Here is an 18902-nt window from a genome sequence, read left to right as displayed (position 1 = left end):
ATTAGGTATTGATGGGACGTATCTCTAAATAATAAGAGCTATTTATGACAAACCCACAGCCAATGTCATACTGAATGGGCAAAAACTGGAAGCATTCCCTTTGAAAACTGGCACAAGACAGGGATGCCCTCTCTCCCCACTCCTATTCAACATAGTGTTGGAAGTTCTGGCCAGGGCAATCAGGCAGGAGAAAGAAATAAAGCATATTCAGTTAAGAAAAGAGGAAGTCAAATTGTCCCTGTTTGCAGATGGCATGATTGTATATCTAGAAAACCCCACCGTCTCAGCCCAAAATCTCCTTAAGCTGATAAGCAACTTCAGCAAAGTCTCAGGATACAAAATCAATGTGCAAAAATCACAAGCATTCTTATACACCAATAACAGACAAACAGAGAGCCAAATCATGAATGAACTCCCATTCGCAATTGCTTCAAAGAGAATAAAATACATAGGAATCCACCTTACAAGGGATGTGAAGGACCTCTTCAAGGAGAACTACAAACCACTGCTCAACGAAATAAAAGAGGACACAAACAAATGGAAGAACATTCCATGCTCATGGATAGGAAGAATCAATATCGTGAAAATGGCCGTACTGCCCAAGGTAATTTATAGATTTAATGCCATCCCCATCAAGCTACCAATGACTTGCTTCACAGAATTGGAAAAAACTACTTCAAAGTTCATGTGGAACCAAAAAAGAGCCCGCATTGCCAAGTCAATCCTAAGCCAAAAGAACAAAGCTGGAGGCATCACACTACCTGACTTCAAACTCTACTACAAGGCTACAGTAACCAAAACAGCATGGTACTGGTACCAAAACAGAGATATAGACCAATGGAACAGAACAGAGCCCTCAGAAATAATACCACACATCTGCAACTATCTGATCTTTGACAAACCTGACAAAAACGAACAATGGGGAAAGGATTCCCTATTTAACAAATGGTGCTGGGAAAACTGGCTAGCATATGTAGCAAGCTGAAACTGGATCCCTTCCTTACACCTTACACAAAAATTAATTCAAGATGGATTAAAGACTTAAATGTTAGACCTAAAAACCATAAAAACCCTAGAAGAAAACCTAGGCATTACCATTCAGGACATAGGCATGGGCAAGGACTTCATGACTAAAACACGAAAAGCAATGGCAACAAAAGCCAAAATTGACAAATGAGATCTAGTTTCCAATTTTCAATGAAACATCATTGAATATTCACATGTGGTGCTTTAAAGTAGCAAGTAGAACTTACTTTGTTTTTGTTCTCCTAAAAAAAATTGTCAGGCTGGGGGTGATGGCTTATGCCTATAAATCTCAGTACTTTCGGAGGCTGAGGTGGGAGACTTGCTTGGGCCCAGGAGTTTGGGACCAGCCTGGGCAATATAGGGAGACCCGGTCTCTACAAAAAATTAAAAAATTAGCTGAGCATGGTGCTGTGTGCCTGTAGTCCCAGCTACTCAGGAGGCTGAGATGGGAGGATCCCTTGAGCCTAGTAGTTTGACGCTGCATTGAGCTGTGATCATGCCACTGCACTCCAGCCAAGGCAGCAGAGTGAGAATGTGTCTCAAAAAAAAAAAAAAAAAAGTCAGTCTTTTTCCTTCTGCCCAATTTCTTATTTTCTATCTGGAATGACCCTGAAGCATATGGAACACACATACTTGTGTGAAAGTGACATGAAAATACACAGAAGGTCTTATGAGGAAAACACAGAGTGGATGGGGGATGGGGAATTGATCAACTGGAAAGTATTGGGTTTGGATGAACCAATTTTTCTAGCATTTGAATCCAATAAAGCATACTTGGATATTAATGTTACATTTGAGCACAGTTTAGTATTTTTTAGATGATTCAGTAGGCATTTTAGGATCTTCTGGTATTTTTTTTTTCCCACCCAGGCTGGAGTGGAAGTTTCACTGTAACCTCTGCCTCCCGGGTTCAAGCAATTCTCATGCTTCAGTAACACGAGTGGCTGGGACTACAGGCAGGCACCACCACACCTAGCTAATTTTTGTATTTTTTAGTAGAGATGGGATTTCACCATGTTGGCCAGGGTGGTCTCGAACTTCTGACCTCAAGTGATCTGCCCATCTTGGCCTCCCAAAGTGCTGGGATTACAGGTGTGAGCCACCGCACCTGGCTGATCTTCTAATATCTTAGCTTCATTTCATTATGAAAGGCACTGTGGCATACTGTTTAAGAATATAGACTTTAGACCTGGGTGTCTTTCTTCAAATCGTAGCTCAGCTGCTTATTGCTGTGTGAGCTGGGATAAGTTACCTTGTTTCTGTGTTTGTTTTCTCATTTGTAAAATGGGGATAATACAGGTATACCTACTTCATAAGATTAAATGAAAACTGCCAGGCACACAATGAGAATTACTCTAGTGTTAGACATTACTGTGAGTATCACTATCATTGTAATCTGGGTATAGAAGATATATTATATTGGGCTGACTCTCTTGACCTTTGTGCAGACCAGGAGTCTTGAAATTTAAAAAATTTGGTTTTATTCTTACAATATATATGTACTACTTGCCAAACCATCTGACCTGAATTTTTAGTTCAAAATATGGCCACTGTACCTATGGCAAATCCTGATCATTTCTCTTTAAAAATCATAATCCCTGATAATCAACTTGTCACTTATGTCTTTCTCTTAAAAGTAGCATGGAGAATTTGTGTGCAAAAATGTCACATCCTGATGTCCCCTGATAGATATCATTTTGTGGTCTGCCCTCTGGAGCCACCAGGGAGCCCTAACACTAACTAAAAGTGCCTCACTCACAACCTGGCACTTTTAGTTAGTGGCATTAATTGTGGGTATAAGTAATATGCTTCCATCTGTTGTCCAAAAGACCATCAGGATGGCTAAATAGTAGAAAGGAGAGTTTTATTGGTGATATCAGTTTGTGAATTGGGAAGAGAGTCTCTGGAGTGGACTGAAGGTGCTCTTTCTTCGAAGAGGGAAAGGGCAGGCTGGGTTTTAGGCCTCCCAGGGCCTGTATCACACAGTAAAGTAATACGTATTCAGCACGTTTTGGGGGGAAAGCTATACATATGTATGAAGGTAGTCAAGCACGTGTGCAATGGGCAAACATATATGTAACATACTTCCCATGTTCACTTTGGGGTGGGGTTTTAGCATTAAAATAAGGTGGAGTTTGGCTCTATATCAAAAGTGAACTACAGGGCACAGACACAGTTCATGAGCAGCCTCTATAAGCTGGCAGAAACTGGCTTAAGGTCTGTAGTTGCTTTTCAGAAAAGAAGGTTTGTAAGGTTGGTCCTCTGCTCAGTCAGAGTTGTAGTGGTGTGGGATGTAAATCAAGGTCAGGAGGGCTGTGATAGCTCCTGTTGTTACGGAGTTTAGCAAGAGTGTGCTTTTTCTTCTAGGGGTAGGAATTTAGGAAGTTGTCATGCCAACTGAGCCCTGAGCCCTTGACACCATAATAATTTTTATTTCCTTAACCTTGTGGGCCATCTTAGTTGATAAAGAGGCATCTGTTCTGGTCTCTCAGATCACACATTCTTTTTCATAATGTTGAAAATGAATGAAACGTGTATCTGTAAAAAGTTTGCCAGAATAAAATATTTTAATATTCCTTGAGAAAAGGTGGAATTTGAGAAAGCTTTGGTTCCTCATGATTTTCTTGAGAGAATAGTCCTGCTTCCAGCTTTAAGATTCTCTTAATCATGATTTTAGGCAGGTGTTTCTGAACCTCTGAAAACTGCACATATTGAAATAAAATTACATTGCAAAATTCAGTAATATGTGTATATGTCTCTCTCTCTCTCTTGAAATGCCTTAAGAGCAGGAAAGGAATGCTTTCTTATGTTAGTGCTCCAATGCATAACTCATATAGGCACTCAATAGACAATCATTGATTGAAAATTTTCAGGGCTGGGCATGGAGGTGCACGCCTGTAATCCCAGCATTTTGGGAGGCTGAAATGGGTGGATCACCTGACATCAGGAGTTCAAGACCAGCCTGGCCAACATGGTGAAACCCCGTCTCTACTAAAACTACAAAAAATTAGCCAGGCATGGTGGCATGCACCTGTAATCCCAGCTACTTGGGAGGCTGAGGCAGGAGGAGAATCACTTGAACCCAGGAGGTGGAGGTTGCAGTGAGCCAAGATCACACCATTGCACACCAGCCTGGGAGACAAGAGTGAAACTCCATCTCAAAAAAAAAAAAGAAAATTTCAGATGGTGAAAGATCCACAATAGAATGCACTTGATTGTTGCATTCTTATTTTTAATTTTTTTAATTAAAAAAAATTTTTTTAGAGACAGGATCTGGCTCTGTTGCCCAGGCTGGGGTGTAGTAGCATGATCATTACTCGCTTCAATTTTGAACTCCTAAGTTCAAGCAATCCCAGCTACTTGGGACTATAGCTGCCTATGGTCCCACCATGCATGGCTAATTTTTTTGGTATTCTTTTTAAGATAGGATACTTTTTTAAAATCAGGAGATAGCCATGATATGATTGAATATGGGACTAAAACAGTTCAAGACAAAGGTCAGAATGAACAAATATACCATTTTTACATAAAACATTTTAAAGTTATAACAACTTAATTAAAACTGATAACAATTCAACTGATAACAATGCCACCATGCCCAGCTAATTTTAGTAGAGACAGGATTTTGCCATGTTGACCAGCCTTGTCTCGAACTCCTGACCTCAGGTGATCAGCCTGCCTCGGCCTCCCAAAGTGCTAGGACTACAGGCATGAGCCACTGCACCTGGCCTAATTCTACATTTTATCTACATATTTACCTTTATCAGAGAGCTTTATATTTTTCTTTGGTTTTATGTTGCTGTCTAGTGTCTTTTTGTTTCAACTTGAAGGAGTCTCTTTAGTATTTCTTGTAGGGGTAAGGCCTAGTGGTAATGAACCTCCTCAGCTTTTGTTTATCTGGGAAAGTTTTAATTTCTTTTTAATTTTTGAAGGACAGTTTTGCCACACATAGTGTTGTTGGTTGGCAGTTTTTTCCCTTTTAGCACTTCGAATATATTACCTCACTCCCTTCTGGCCTGGAGGGTTTCTTTTATTTGAGACGGAGTCTTGCTCTGTCACCCAGGCTGGAGTGCAGTCGCGCAACCTTGGCTTACTGCAACCTCCACCTCCTGGGCTCAAGCGATTCTCTGCCTCATGCTCCCAAGTAGCACCACCACGCCTGGCTAATTTTGGATTTTTAGTAGAGACAGGGTTTCACCATGTTGGCCAGGCTGGTCTCGAACTCCTGACCTCAACTGATCTGCTCACCTTGGCCTCCCAAGGTGCTGGGAGTATTGGTGGGAGCCACCACACTTTGCCCTGGCCTGCAGGGTTTCTGCTAAAAAATCTGCTGGTAGGCTGGGCTCAGTGGTTCACACCTGTAATCCCAGAACGTTGGGAGGCCAAGGTGGGAGGATTGCTTGAGACCAGGAGTTTAAGAACAGCTTGAGCAATACGGTGAGACCTCATCTCTACGAAAAATGAAAAGAAAATTATCCAGGCATGGTAGTGTGTGCCTATAGTCACAGTTACTCCAGAGGCTGAGGCAGGAGGATTGCTTGAGCCCAGGAGTTCGAGGCTGCAGTGAGCTATGATGATGCCACTGCACTCTAGCTTGGGTGACAGAGCAAGATCCTATCTCAAAATAAAAAAAAAGAAACAAAACAAACTGCTTATAGTCTAATAAGATCTCCCTAGTATGTGATGAGTCACTTTTCTCTTGCTGCTTTCAAGATTCTGTCTTTGTCTTTGACATTTTACAGTTTGATAATAATGTGTTTTGGTTTGGGTCACTTTGGTTTATTCTAGTTGGAGTTTGTTGGGCTTTTTGAATTGGTATGTTCATTTTCTTCCTCAAATTTGGGAAGATTTTGGCCATTATCTCTTCAAGTAGGCTTGCTAGTCCTCCCTTTTCTTCTGGGTCTCCCATCATGCATATATTGGTCTGTTTGATGGTGTTCTATCAGTATTTTTGGCATTCTTCACTTTTCTTCATTCTTTCTTTTTGCTTATCTGACTCAATAATTTTAAGTGATCTGACTTCAAATTCATTGACTCTTTTTTTCTGCTTAAGTGTCCTATTGAACTCCTCTAGTGAATTTTAAAATTCAGTTATTGTATTCTTCAGCTCCAGATTTAAAAAAATGGTTTCTATGACTTTGTTGATATTCTCATTTTGTACATGTATCATTTTCCTGATTTTGTTTAGTTGTTTATCTTCTCTGTTAGCTCACTTAGCATCTTTAAGATGTTTATTTTGAATCCTTTGTCAGGTAAATCATAGGCTTGCGTTTCTTTGGGGGTTGGTTTCTGGAAATTTATTTTGTTACTTTGATCAGGCCATGTTTTCCTGTTTCTTTGTAGGCCTTGTGCCCTTTTGTTGAGCTTTGGGCATTCAAAAAACAAAAACAAAAACAAAAAACAAACAAACATGCACACGTATGTTTATTGCGGCATTATTCACAATAGCAAAGACTTGGAACCAAGCCAAATGTCCAACAATGATAGACTGGATTAAGAAAATGTGGCACATATACACCATGGAATACTATGCAGCCATAAAAAATGATGAGTTCATATCCTTTGTAGGGACATGGATGAAATTGGAAACCATCATTCTCAGCAAACTATCGCAAGAACAAAAAACCAAACACCGCATATTCTCACTCATAGGTGGGAATTGAACAATGAGATCACATGGACACAGGAAGGGGAATATCATACTCTGGGGACTGTGGTGGGGAGGGGGGAGGGGGGAGGGATAGCATTGGGAGATATACCTAATGCTGGATGACGAGTTGGTGGGTGCAGCGCACCAGCATGGCACATGTATACATATGTAACTAACCTGCACAATGTGCACATGTACCCTAAAACTTAAAGTATAATAATAATAAAAAAAAATATTAAAAAAAAAAAAAAACCAAAACCCCCAAAACCAAATAAAAAACAGCTACCTCTCCCAGTCTTTAGACATTGGCTTCATGCAGGGGAGGGTCTTCACCAGTCAGCCTGGCTAGAGTGTATGGCGACCTCCCAAACCTTTCTGGGAATGCATCTTCTCTGGGCTTGTGTGTATAATTTCCCAGTTAAAAAAGGTTTGCTTGCTTCTTCACTGGAGCTCATAATCTTTTGCTTTTCCTGGTGTCTGTCTGTGGTACTACACTCTCTCCAGTGCTGTAACAAACTGTGGAGCTTGCCTTTGTTCCCAGTGGCCCCCCAACCTGGCATCCAAACTGCTGTTCTGGTCACTGTTCCAAGTCAGGTAAGATAGAACCCAGTCCTTGAGCAGCATCCCTGAAAAACCAGAATGTTGGATAAACAGTGCATTCATCTCTTTCACTCCTGAGGAAAAACGGGGTTAGAGTTTTTCTCCTGGTTGTGCCACCTTGTGCACGGGAGAAGGAATGGCTAGGGCAGGTAAAATGCCATGAATTTTCCTACCCATTTCAATGCACTTGCTGAGGTGCTGCAACCTCTTAACTTGTTTCTGGAGTTCTTACAAAAGCAGTTCGGTTTGTATATTGTTAAGTCAGTGTCTTCCTTGGTGAGTGAGGATCTGAGGCTTCCTATTCTGCCACCTTACTGATATCACTCTGCAAATATAAAATTTTTGATACATTGCTATCACTCTGGGATTGGTTATGGATAACTTTGAGGTTACAAACCTATGCATTCCAATATCAAGTCAGTAGCATAAATGAGCAAAATGGTCCAGTGAAGCCATACAGGGAGTGCAGAGACTGGAGAAGGGGAGAGCATGCGCCTCCTCCAAAGGGGCAGCAGCCACTCAGCTCCAGTCTGTCGGTGCCATGCTAGAATGGCATTGAGGGGATAATCTTCCAGTTTGATTTTCCCAAGGGGAAGATCTTCCAATTTTTTTAGAGAATCTGATAATAAAGATGAAAAACAAAACATGCAACTCGTTATTGTGGAAAATTTCAAACATGCAAGAGTAGTAAGAATAAGAAAATGAATCTCTATGTCTCTATCACCTTGCTCCAGCACTTATCAACTCACGGCCAATTTTATCTCACTTATACTCACTCACTTTCCACACCCCAGTTCCCACCATTGGGTTATTTTGAAGTAAATTCTAGATAGCATATCAGTACATCTGTAATTATAGAAATGCAGATTTTATAAATGTAGATTTCCAATTTTATAAAGGTGCGGAACAATCAAAGCATCCTGGGGGTTATAATCCATGTAGGCCCATAGTTTAACCTCAGAGTAAGGAGTTGTGTCTGGTGGTTGCTGCTTTGACATATTTAGAAGCCATTATCTGAATTATCCTGATATTTTCTTCTATCTGTGACATATGGCACAAATGAAGAGCACTTTGTGTCAGGAGTTTTGATGTGAGTAACTCATTTGATTTAGTGATCCTCATCCCTGAAAAAAGTTGTCGGGAACCCAGGCTCTGTATATAGCCTTGGCGGTGTGACTTGAGAAGGTGGAACATCAACATTCCTAGTCCAAATTTGCCTCATAAAATTCCAGTGTGCTCTGTGTAAGACTCTGATCTGCCAACCAGAAACATTCCCAAAGTTTCTTGGCTGAAAGTCTGGGAGTTGGAGCTTTCACCAGATTACCCACTCTACTCTTTCTTCCCACTTCCTTTACATACCTGTCCTCTCCTATTTGTTCTTTTGACTAATTTTCCTCCATCTCAGCAATTATCATAAATATTAGAGCTGGATTGTTAACTGGTTAAAATGTGGAAAAAGACCATTTTACAATTACACAACCAAAGATAGTTGTTAGCAGAAATTTAGTGTGTTTTCATTTCTTTGGAAATCAAAACCAATTCAATTTTCTTTAAAAATTAACAGTCTCCAGCTGTATCAACATATGTTTTGGACTGTGAAAAGATTCATGCTGTATTTTTATTTTTGTAGTTCACATCCCACTGAGCGGCCTGAACTCTTTCCTTTTAGGGTCACTGTCTCTAATCCATCTAGTACCAGGGATAATACTTCCAATAGTTTATTTGAAAACCGTAAATATTTTAAAATCTAAAGTCCGCAAATCTACTGCGCAATATATCTGGCATTGTTGCTGTTAGTTTTGATTTCTTAAAAATCAGATTTAGATAAGATAGTAATAGAGAGAAAACTCTAGGTTTTAGTAGATCTGGGTTCTAGAGTCTTCCCTGTCCCAATTAGTTGTATATCCATGAGAAAATCTTTTTTTTATTTTAAAATTGCAACCAATTTTATTTTAATTTTACTTGGATGCAACAGCCAGAGAACTTTCCTAAATTCTGAATAGTAAAGATCACCCATAACTTCACCATACAATTTCAGAAATATACACTGTGTATGTAAATACCATGACCATCCAGAAATTTTCTTCTGGTTCATTGGAGAACTGTCTGTTCTTCTGTGTATGTAAAGATTTTGCAGGTTTTGATGGGCTAAAGGTCCTTGTAAACTGTACAATAGATTCACACAATCCGACATTTCTAATCTTTTCATTTTTTCTACCTCATTTGGATGATAAAATAAAATCTTATTTTCCCCCTCTCCTTTGCGCAGCCTGAAGCGCGGATTGTAGATGAAGAAACTCAGCAGCGCCGGCGGGAACTGCTTCTCCTGGGCCGCCCAGGACCCGCTCCCGGCCCCGGCCGCCGCTGCAGCCATCCTGGCCCGGCCCCCACCTCAGGAAGCCTCCCACGGCCCGCCCAGAGACCGAGAAAATCTCTTAATTTCAGTGGAATTCAGTTTGTTTCTCTTTTTAAACATTGCCAGTTATAAGTGTATTTTATTTTATATTATTTTTATTTATTTATTTTTTTGAGACTGAGTCTTACTCTGCTGCCTGGAGTGCAGGGGCACAATGTCAGCTCACTGCAAGCTCCGCCTCTTGGGTTCAAGTGATTCTCATGCCTCAGCCTCCTGAGTAGCTGGGACTAGAGGCGCAAGACACCTCGCCTGGCTAATTTTTGTATTTTTAGTAGAGACGGGGTTTTGCCATGTTGGCCAGGCTGGTTTTGAACTCCTGACTTCAGGTGATCCACCCACCTTGGCTTCCCAAAGTGCTGGGATTACAGGCGTGAGCCACTCCGCCCGGCTTCTGTAAATGTATTTTAAATAAAGATTTGTTTTTTAAAACAGTAGTTTCCAAGCTGGTCATGGTGGTTTATGCCTGTAATCCCAGCACTTTTGGAGGCTGAGGTGGGAGGATCTCTTGAGGCCAAGAGTTCAAGACCAGTCTGAACAAAAGAGTGAAACCCCATCTCTACAAAAGCAAAAAAAAAAAAAAAAAAAAAAAAAAAAAAAATCAGCCAGACATGACTGTAGTCCCAGCCACTTGGGAGGCTAAAGTGGGAGGATCCCTTGAGTGCTCAGGAATTCGAGGTTACAGTGAGCTATGATTGCATCACTGTACTCCCGCCTGGGCAACAGAAAAAAACCCTGTCTTAAAATAAAATAGGCCAGGCATAGTGGCTCACGCCTGTAATCCCAACACTTTGGGAGGCTGAGGTGGATGGATCACCTGAGGTCAGGAGTTGGAGACCAGTCTGGCCAACATGGTGAAACCCTGTCTCTACTAAAAATACAAAAAAATTAGCTGTGCATGGTGGTGTGCGCCTGTAATCCCAGCTACTCGGGAGGCTGAGGCAGGGGAATTGCTTGAACCAGGGAGGTGGGGGTTGCAGTGAGCCGAGATCTCGCCACTGTACTCCAGCCTGGGCCACAGAGCGAGACTCCATCTCAAAAAAATAATAAATAAATAAATAAAATAAAATAATAGTTTTCTATACCACTACCACTCATTTCTACCTCTACAGAGTCAACTAATTTCACGTACTTTACCTATGTTGTTATTTACCTCCATGACTCGAAAACTTGAAATACCACGTTGGTATTACTACTTCTTGTTTGTTTGTTTGTTTGTTCTTTTCTTTCTAGGCACAATCTATTGACTTCCCAGTATAGATGATAACATTTTTTCTTTTTTTTTTTTTTTTCTTGAGACGGAGTCTCACTTTGTTGCCCAGGCTGGAGTGCAATGGCACAATCTTGGCTCACTGCAACCTCTGCCTCCCGGGTTCAAGTGATTCTCCTGCCTCAGCCTCCCTAGTAGCTGGGATTACAGGCACGTGCCACCACACCCAGCTAATTTTTGTGTTTTTGGTAGAGACTGGGTTTCACCATGTTGGCCAGGCTGGTCTCAAACTCTTGACCTCAAGTCATTCATCCACCTCAGCCTCCCAAAATGCTGGGATTACAGGTGTGAGCCACCGTGCACGGCCTATTTTTTTTCTTAACCTTACCACAGATGTAGAACATTTCCTTTTCCCTCTAAATATGTCATTAGATTATATTATAATTTGTCTTAGATCAGTATTAAATGTTAACATTATTGTGACTATTGTCTTAGTCCATTTGGGCTGATAAAATACTATAAACTGGGTAGTTTATACAAAACAGAAATTTATTTTTTGCAGTTATGGAAACTGGAAAGTCCAAGATCAAGGAGTCAGCAGACGCCTGGTGAGGTCCTGTTCATAATAGATAGTTCCTATCCACAAGGATAGGAACGCATGTGAAGACAGGAACTGTTTCTTGAGTCCACAGTTCCCTACCTGTGTCTTTACATGGTGGAAGGGACCAGCTAGCTCAGAGGAGCCTTCTTTTATAAGGGCATTAATCCCATTCATGAGGGCTCCATCTTTGTGACCTAATCACCTTCCAAAAGGCTCTTAATATCATTACCTTGGGAATTAGGATTTCAACATACAATATTTGGGGGACATAAACATTCATACCACAGCAGTACATGAACATTTCAGAACTGATCTATGTAGCAAACCATGATTAATTTTCCTTCCCTGTTACTTTTTTTGCAGGATTTAGAAATTTAGTAATTGGATTTAGAAATTGCTTAGTTTTCCATGCATTTATCGTGAAATATTTATTTATTAACTCCATGCTCATTGCCAGTTGTTAGTCCTCTCAAAACATTCTGATGTATTTTATTCTATTTCACCTTCCTGAGAAGGCCCGTAAGAAGTCTTGTCCTGCTCTAACCTGGACTGTTTATTTTCATACTCAGAACAAACTCTCCTTCTGTGATTTTGACATTATCCGCCTGGGGATTCACTCCACTCTCTTCTGTGCAGATGCCCCTGTTTCTTGTGTGGTCATCCTCTTTCTTGGTTTGCTGCTTTATTTTGGTGCAGCATCCTCTCCAGTAGTTACTTGAGATAGGGTACATGGGAGGAAAATTTTTTGAGTTCTTCTTGTCTAGAGTCTTTATTTTACTCTCAAGATGTCATTGACAGCTTGGCTAGGTATAGCATTGTAGGTTGTAAATAATGTTCCTACAAAATTTTGAAGGGTTTGTTCATTTCTTTTTCTTTCTTTCTTTTTTTCTTTTTTTTGAGACGGAGTCTCGCTCTGTCACCCAGGCTGGAGTGCAGTGGCACAGTCTCGGCTCACTGCAACTTCCGCCTTAAGGGTTCAAGTGATTCTCCTGCCTCAGCATCCCTAGTAGCTGGGATTATAGGCACATGCCACCATGTCCGGCTAATTTTTGTATTTTTAGTAGAGATAGGATTTAGTGATGTTGGCCAGGCTGGTCTTGAACTCCTGACCACAGGTGATCCGCCTGCCTTGGCCTCCCAAAGTGCTGGGATTATAGGTGTGAGCCACCATGCCCAGCCTGTTCATTTCTTTTTAGTTTTATTATTGTCAGCATTCTGAAACCATCTTTACTGTGGATCCTTCCATGAGACCTGCTTTTTCTCCCTGGAAGCTTATGGCATCTTCCCCTAGATCCCAGTGTCCTGATAGGAATCATGGTGTAAGTCTATTCACATCCAGTATAGTACAGTGATTTAGAGCATTGAGTGTAGGGCGTGGGCCAGCTGGAGTTGAATGCCACTTTCATCACTTACTGACTGTATTGTCTTGGACAGGTTATTTAATTTTTCTCAGCTTTAATTTCTACATCTGTAAAAGGTAGATAATGATGGTTTTGACAAGGAAATGAGTTAAATATATTAAAGCAGTTAGAACAGTGTCTGGCACAGAGGAAGCCCTAACACTGTTCGTGTTAGCTACTCTTACCATTATCCATTATACCTGACATGCTTCAAACCCTTGCAATCTAGAAACTCACGTCCCTCACTTCTAGGAAATTATCTTAAAAATTAATTCGTATATATTTCTATCTTTTCGTTTTCCCTGTACTTTCTAGAAGAAGTACTATTATTCATGTACTGCACTGGCCCTCTAAATTTTTATCTTTTCTCTCTTGTTTTTTATCCCTTTGCCTTTTGCTGCAATTTGTGGGAGATCCTTTCAGTTTTGTCCTCCAACCACCATAAGTTTTTCTTTTCTGCTACTATATTTTTATTTTTTTCTCTGAATACTTGCCCTTCTCCTTTGTAAAAGGTAACCTGTTTTATTCATAATTGCTTATTTTTTCTTATCTGTGAGGATATAAAATAGATTTCTTCTCCCTGCATTGTATGTGTTCCCTCAAGGCTATTTTTTCTGCTTATTTTTTATCTCCATCTGTCATGTGAAAAGCTCTCCCAGTAATCCAGGTGTGACAAAGTACATGACTTAAGGAAGTGAAGGTGCAGTAGATGATGTGGCTCTGACTCGGGAGTCATGGAAGAAGTAGAAATCACAGCATAGCTTAGGAAAAAGGATGCGAGTGAATGAAAGGGAGGAACCTAGGATGACTTCTAGATTGTGGGCTTGGGCCATGGGGTACATGCTGTCATCAGAGAGAATGGGAAAGGAAGAATTGTCTTGGGCGTGTAGGAGATACATTTCTTTTTCATTAGGTTGGTGTTTGAAGCTCTCAGGAGACACTCGAGTGGAGATCTCCAGTAGCAGTGGGCTTTACAGATGTGCTGTTCAGGAAAGGGAAAGTAGAGAGATGAAAACTGAAACCATGGATGTCTTTGAGCTCATCCAGGGAGACTACGCAGAATAAAAGAGAGGTAACAAACAGCCTAAAACCTTGGCTGGCAGCATAGAGGAGGCAGATCTTGAGAAAAAATGAACCGGATATCTAAACCCCAGTGAATTGCGTGCTGTAATCTTTTTTTTCTTTGAGGTAGAGTCTTGCTCTGTCACCCAGGCTGGAGTGCAGAGGCGCGATCTCGGCTCACTGTAACCTCCACCTCCCGGGTTCAAGCAATTCTCCTGCCTCAGCCTCCTGAGTAGCTGGGATTACAGGCACGTGCCGCCATGTCTGGCTAATTTTTTGTATTTTTAGTAGAGATGGGGTTTCATCATCTTGGCCAGGATGGTCTTGATCTCCTGATCTCGTGATCTGCCTGCTTCTGCCTCCCAAAATGTTGGGATTACAGGTGTGAGCCACCATGCTTGGCCCTAATTTTTGTATTTTTAGTAGAGATGGGGTTTCACCACGTTGGCCAGGCTTGTCTCGAACTCCTAACCTCAAGTGATCCACCTGCCTCGGCCTCCCAAAGTGCTGGGATTACAGGCATGAGCCACCACGCCTGGCCTGCGTGCAGTAATTTTTTTTAAATGAAAAATAGTTTGGCATATAATTTTTAAAATCAGTTATTTACTTAGGTTCTTAAGAAATTCAGAACACCAATTTGTGAGGATAGATTTCTTTTTTTTCTCTTTCTTTCTTTTCTTTTTTTTTTTTTTTTTTTTTTTTTGAGACAGTGTTTCACTCTGTTGCCCAGGCTGAAGTGCAGTGGCATGATCTTGGCTCACTGCAACTTCTGCCTCCTGGGTCAAGTGATCCTCCCACCTCAGCCTTCCCAGTAGCTGGGACCACAGCCATGCGTCACCACACCTGGCTAATTTTCTTTTTTGTGTTTTTAGTAGAGATGCTGTTTTGCCATGTTGCCCAGGCTGGCCTTGAACTCCTGAGCTCCAGCGATCTACCCCCCTCAGCCTCCTGAAGTGCTGGGACTACAGGTGTGAGCTACTGCGCCTGGCCTGTGAGAATAAATTCCATTCGTCAGGGCAAACACAGATCACAGGTAGGCCTGGAGCTGAGGAATAGCTTTGATTTTTGGTAAAATTTGTGAGTCCACGGCTTTCTGATCGATTTGGTGCTGCTCTGTAATCTCGTAGTTCTCTTTTTCTGTGTTGAAGATCTCACCTTCCTGTTTCTGGGCTTCCACAGCTGCTTCTTCTTGAAGTAAGCGTCAGCAGGATGTTTTGGGATTTTTACATTGCTGATTATCAATTTTGGTTGAGGTGGCAGTGACAGATTTCTGGCGTGTTCTTTGTAGAGGATCTTGGTTGAAGACCAGAGGTCCAGTCACAAGTAACAAGCCACTAGCCAGCGGCTTCAGGAAAACCACCCTCTTGCCTCTGTGGTGCCCAGTGAGGGTGATCAGAATGGTCCCAGGGGTGATGCTAGCTCAGTTTTCTCATGTGCTGACTGAACGGTTTTTTTGCCGTGGCTCAACAGCTTTTGAGGCACATCTTCAGTAGGATAATATCTAGGCATTTTGCGATGTTTAACCACCTGGGTACCACCGTTCTTGTCACCACCAACTGGTTTTGTAATAGTTGCAAGAACTTCTTTTCTTTTCAACCTTGGATTCAGCAGCTGAGTGCTTCCTGTTGTACATGGCCTTTCTGGAATACATGGCTGATTGGGAATACCTGCCAATTCCTCTGACAAGGACAGGATTTCAGCTGCAATGGGGCTTCTCCCTCTTGGGCTTTTTAGTCTTGAGGCTGCCCCTTTTTACCTTGCCACCAGCATCAGCCTTCTTGGCTTCTGGTTTCTTCTCTTTAGGATCTGGCTTCTCAACCTTTTCACCCACCAAGATGGCAAAGAGAACTCAGCATAGAAATTTAATAGTGAATGATTGGAATTTATGGAATCTTTTTATTTTCAGTTGACAAAGTGTATTAAAATTTTATCCGTGAAAACATTTTATCTAATAACAAAGAAAAAACAGAAGAAAGAAAAAAATTAACAAGAATTTATTATGTACTTGAAACTCTTCTAGGCATTCTATTTACATTCTTTAGTCCTTACCACAACTGCAAGGGAGAAAGGGGCAAGAAAGAGGAGAGCAGAGTTCTAACATCAGGAGGAGAAGAAAGTCTGGGGCTGGGGCTGGGCCAGACTCTTGATGAGGCAGGACTTACGCCATCAGTTGACAGAGAAGCAAGAATGGAGGGAAAAAGGCTCCCCTTTGCTCATTGTCTGTATCTCAGGATCTCGCTTTCCCTAGGACAGAGGTTTCTCTAACCTCTTTTCATCTTTTTATTTTATTTTATTTAGAAACACGGTCTTGCTTTGTTGCTCAGGCTGGAGTGCAGTGGCACCATCATAGCTCACTGCAGCTTCAAACTCGAGGCCTCAAATGATCCTCCTGCTTCGGCCTCCCAAAGTGCTGAGATTACAGGCATGAGCCACTGTACATAATATACTATTTTCATTGTAGTTCTAAGAACAGTTATCTTCTTTCCCATTCCAGTAAATGGCACCATTTTTATTCCATTGCTTAGGCCAGAAACCCAGGGGGTCATCTTTGATTCCTCCAGGTCCTTCATCTCCTCTTTGGTCCAATCTATTGGCAAGTATCATGGGCTCCACCTCCTGAATATATTCCACATGTATCAATTTCTCTCTTACCTCTATCATCCTCACCCTAGTCTCCATCATCTCTTGTTTGGAATATGGAGAAGGCCTCTTAACTGACCTCCTTGCTTTCATTTTTGACTTTCCTATAGTCTGTCCTCAACAGCCAAAGTGATCTTTTAAAAATGGCAGTCATGTTATTGCCAAAAAGATCCTGTCACTTCCCTGAGTAATGCCCTTCCCCACGGCCTACCAGGCCCTGTGCTTTCTTTTTTTTTTTAAATTAATTAATTTCTTATTATTATACTTTAAGTTTTAGGGTACATGTGCACAATGTGCAGGTTAGTCACATATGCATACATGTGCCATGCTGGTGCGCTGCACCCACCAGCTTGTCATCTAGCATTAGGTATATCTCCCAATGCTATCCCTCCCCCCTCCCCCCACCCCACAACAGTCCCCAGAGTGTGATGTTCCCCTTCCTGTGTCCATGTGTTCTCATTGTTCAATTCCCACCTGTGAGTGAGAATATGCGGTGTTTGGTTTTTTGTTCTTGCGATAGTTTACTGAGAATAATGATTTCCAATTTCATCCATGTCCCTACAAAGGACATGAACTCATCATTTGTTATGGCTGCATAGTATTGTATTCTATGCTGCATATGTGCCACATTTTCTTAATCCAGTCTATCATCGTTGGACATTTGGGTTGGTTCCACGTCTTTGCTATTGTGAATAATGCCACAATAAACATACGTGTGCGTGTGTCTTTATAGCAGCATGATTTATAGTCCTTTGGGTATATACCCAGTAATGGGATGGCTGGGTCAAATGGTATTTCTAGTTCTAGATCCCTGAGGAATCACCACACTGACTTCCACAATGGTTGAACTAGTTTACAGTCCCACCAACAGTGTAAAAGTGTTCCTATTTCTCCACATCCTCTCCAGCACCTGTTGTTTCCTGACTTTTGAATGATTGCCATTCTAACTGGTGTGAGATGGTATCTCATTGTGGTTTTGATTTGCATTTCTCTGATGGCCAGTGATGGTGAGCATTTTTTCATGTGTTTTTTGGCTGCATAAATGTCTTCTTTTGAGAAGTGTCTGTTCATGTCCTTCGCCCACTTTTTGATGGGGTTGTTTGTTTTTTTCTTGTAAATTTGTTGGAGTTCATTGTAGATTCTGGATATTAGCCCTTTGTCAGATGAGTAGGTTGCGAAAATTTTCTCCCATTTTGTAGGTTTCCTGTTCAGTCTGAGGGTAGTTTCTTTTGCTGTGCAGAAGCTCTTTAGTTTAATTAGATCCCATTTGTCAATTTTGGCTTTTGTTGCCATTGCTTTTGGTGTTTTAGACATGAAGTCCTTGCCCATGCCTATGTCCTGAATGGTAATGCCTAGGTTTTCTTCTGGGGTTTTTATGGTTTTAGGTCTAACGTTTAAGTCTTTAATCCATCTTGAATTGATTTTTGTATAAGGTGTAATCTAGGGATCCAGTTTCAGCTTTCTACATATGGCTAGCCAGTTTTCCCAGCACCATTTATTAAATAGGGAATCCTTTCCCCATTTCTTGTTTTTGTCAGGTTTGTCAAAGATCAGATAGTTGTAGATAAGCGGCGTTATTTCTGAGGGCTCTGTTCTGTTCCATTGATCTATATTTCTGTTTTGGTACCAGTACCATGCTGTTTTGGTTACTGTAGCCTTGTAGTATAGTTTGAAGTCAGGTAGTGTGATGCCTCCAGCTTTGTTCTTTTGGCTTAGGATTGACTTGGCGATGCGGGCTCTTTTTGGGTTCCATATGAACTTTAGTTTTTTCCAATTCTGTGAAGAAAGTCATTGGTAGCTTGATGGGAATGGCATTGAATCTGTAAATTACCTTGAGCAGTATGGCCATTTTCACGATATTGATTCTTCCTACCCATGATCATGGAATGTTCTTCCATTTGTTTGTATCCTCTTTTATTTCCTTGAGCAGTGGTTTGTAGTTCTCCTTGAAGAGGTCCTTCACATCCCTTGTAAGTTGGATTCCTAGGTATTTTATTCTCTTTGAAGCAATTGTGAATGGGAGTTCACTCATGATTTGGCTCTCTGTTTGTCTGTTGTTGGTGTATAAGAATGCTTATGATTTTTGTACATTGATTTTGTATCCCGAGACTTTGCTGAAGTTGCTTATCAGCTTAAGGAGATTTTGGGCTGAGACAATGGGGTTTTCTAGATATACAATCATGTTGTCTGCAAACAGGGACAATTTGACTTCCTCTTTTCCTAATTGAATACCCTTTATTTCCTTCTTCTGCCTAATTGCCCTGGCCAGAACTTCCAACACTATGTTGAATAGGAGTGGT

General features: G+C 41.2%; 1 pseudogene; it reads right to left on the bottom strand.

The window, feature by feature from the left end:
• Positions 1-11504: 11504 nt before the first annotated feature.
• Positions 11505-15808, bottom strand: LOC100969599 (large ribosomal subunit protein eL6-like; annotated as a pseudogene).
• Positions 15809-18902: the final 3094 nt, after the last annotated feature.

Source organism: Pan paniscus, chromosome 3, assembly GCF_029289425.2.
Source record: "Pan paniscus chromosome 3, NHGRI_mPanPan1-v2.0_pri, whole genome shotgun sequence".
Lineage (NCBI taxonomy): Eukaryota > Metazoa > Chordata > Mammalia > Primates > Hominidae > Pan > Pan paniscus.
This window is presented reverse-complemented; position numbering and strand designations above follow the sequence as displayed.